Genomic DNA, 2,852 nt, shown 5'->3' on the forward strand with positions numbered 1-2,852 from the left:
GTGTTAGTTAAGAGATGCAGCACAGTGCCCAGCATGTACTAGGTGGTTGATAAATGTCAGTTTTCTTATACAAGCCGCAGCTGGAGGATGGGAGGTAGGTGGGGGGAGGGAGGGGCTGGGACAGAGAAAGGGAACTCAGGAGGGGCAGAGGTGGAAGGTTGGGCCTGCCTTGAATTCCCAGCTTCCTCCCCTGCTCTTTTTTCCTTCTCTTGACAGAGCCTCGCGTTGTCTCTAAAGGTGGGGGATGGTGCTGGGGCCTCTGAATAGTTTGCCCCTCTTTCTGCCCCTTGGTTTCATCGGACTACTTCTGTAGACTAGATCATCTGTCCCTTGCCTGTAAAATGGAGACAGTGTCTTATTCTCAGACATTGGGGCACTGCAATGTGCCCGCCCCATTAAAGTGGCATCAGGCTGAGGACCCCTGCCCCCACAAGGACATGTTCCAGAGCTGTCTCCTCACTAAGCTGGTCTCCTGCCTCAAGCTTCAGGTTCCTTTCTCAGGGATCACAGGCTGGACCCAAGGCCTGTGGGCTTCTCAGCACTGAAATCCCACACCCTTCCGTTTTGACATTGCCCAACCCCCAGCCACACCAGACCAGACCCTCACAGAGCGTTGTGTGTACGTGTGTGACAAGCAAAATGAGATCTGGTATGTAGGAAGTCTGCAATAAAAGCTGATTGAATGAATGCACAATGGATCCCCTCTGCAAATGGGGCTCATTCATTCATTCAACAAACATTTATTGAACTCATAATCCGTTTGGTTCCAGGCTCTGTGTCAAGGGCTGTGACATTCGGGTTAACAGCAGCCAAGCTCTCCAAAGACTGAATGGCATTCACAGGTTTCCTGCTCCTAACAGCCCCAGGCCCACCTGGCTCTTAGAGCCCCAGGCCCCTCCCTCAGCCCCAGAGACCAGAGCACTGACTCCACCACTGATTTTGACTGCAGCAGATGTTCGAGTGCTGAGTCATTGACTTCGAGGTCGAATCCCGGTGCCATGACCCATCCTGTGCCCTTAGGCAAATTATTTAACTTCCCAGAGCCTCAGTTGCCTCATCTGGAAAACAGGCATAAAGAAAAGTGCTTATCTCATATTTGCTGTGAGGAATAAATGAGATGAGGCACACATTTAGGGCAACACCCAGTGCGTAGCACGTGCTCGATGAACATGAGCTGTTACTACGACTCTTGTCTCACTCTTGTGTCACAAGCGCTTACCTCCCTCTGTCTCCTCCACAGCACCGGCCAGCGCAAGCCCGAGCACACAGGAGGTGGTCAGTGAAATAAGACCTCTTGGAAACGGGGAGATCTGATGGGACATTCTGGGTAAGGAAACCCAGAAACCAGCAAAGGCGCAGATGTGGGGAAGAGCCGGGAGGGACTGTGCCCGGAGGAGCAGGAAGATGGAGGGGAAGGTCTCAGGGATGGCAGCGTCTGCTCAGGGACGGGAAGCTCACTACTCAGAAGCAGCAGGTTCGGCGGCTCAACAACTCTGACTGTCCTGGTTCTTTCCCTAGGTGGCCACGCTCTGCATTTCAAGTCATAAGAAAGCCACGGGGATCACGCTCCACTGTCAGCGAGGCCTGGACTGGATGTGGCATAATTATGAAGGAAGACCAGTAATCTGGGGGGGCCTTCAGAACAAATACCCACTTTCCCGTCTTCCAGGACACCCTCGCACCTTTGCCCTATTTGGGGCAAGTAGTCAGGTGGTGGACCAGGGAACAGGTCTGGCTAACTGATGGATGTTAGCCACGACCACACGCAATCACAGAGAGCCAGAGTGGGGGTTGGAGAGGGGGCTACCAGGAAAGGACAATGCCTTACCCAGGGCTCTGTCAGAGATCCCTGGCTCTGGTCTGTTTCTTCCTTGGTGAAATGGATACTATTCTGTAGATTTCTCTCCCCTGTGGTAAAGATGAAAGACTGTAAGGCTAAAACCAATCTTGCCGTTGGAGAAGAAAATCCAGGGTTGGAGGTAGAACTGGATGTCTTCCTTCAGAGCTAGGTGTGCCCATACTTGGGGTGGGGTGGGGCTGCCCTGGATTGCTCCCTCCTCACTGTCAGATAGGGCAGAACCCAGCTGGCCCTGGGCCCCTGGCATTCATGCTGTGAGCCAGGGTCCCATCACTGATCAGCCCCAACTGCCTGAGAACTTCCTGGGGCTGATAAAGGAGCTCAGACCCCTGGCTCTCAGGCCTGGGCTGGGGAGAGCTAGCCACGGTCCACCACACCCCTGGATTTCCACCCTGGAGGCTGCACCTTGGCTCACATCTTTAGGGCTCTGACTTTAACCCCTAGCCCGAGGGGAGATTCCAACACTGCAAAGCATGCGCCCTAGGCCTGGCCCATCTCATCCTGATAGCATCCCCGGCATCTGCTCGACTGGCCTGCAGAATCTCTAGCTCCTGCACTGCTGCGGCCGGACAGCGCCTCCTCTGGCCCCTCAGGCAGGGGCAGTAGGTGCTGCCACGTTGCCAGTCAGGCCCTCCTGGGCCCCCATGTGCAGCAGGGGGGTCCCCAAGGTGTGGTGTCCTTACCTCCCTGATCTGAGCGAGGGGCAGTGAAGCAAGCTGCCGCGATCTCCGGAACTCAAGCTGCTGTGGGGGACAAAGTGAAGCAGTGACCCAGGGACAGCTCCCATTCGATGGGAGTGGCTTCTTTGCCCACTCCACTCAGGACTCCCCACCTGGAAAACACTGGAATCTGGGTTGGGTTGCACTGACCACAATGCATGTCCAGTGCCTTGGTGCTTACCAACCGCTTTCACATTCCCCATTTTGTCAAAGCCCCATAGCCCCCAACGAGGTAGGCGAAGACTACCAGACCTATTTTATAGACGAGGTAGATA

The sequence above is a fragment of the Phocoena phocoena genome, chromosome 2 (assembly GCF_963924675.1).
Source record: "Phocoena phocoena chromosome 2, mPhoPho1.1, whole genome shotgun sequence".
Lineage (NCBI taxonomy): Eukaryota > Metazoa > Chordata > Mammalia > Artiodactyla > Phocoenidae > Phocoena > Phocoena phocoena.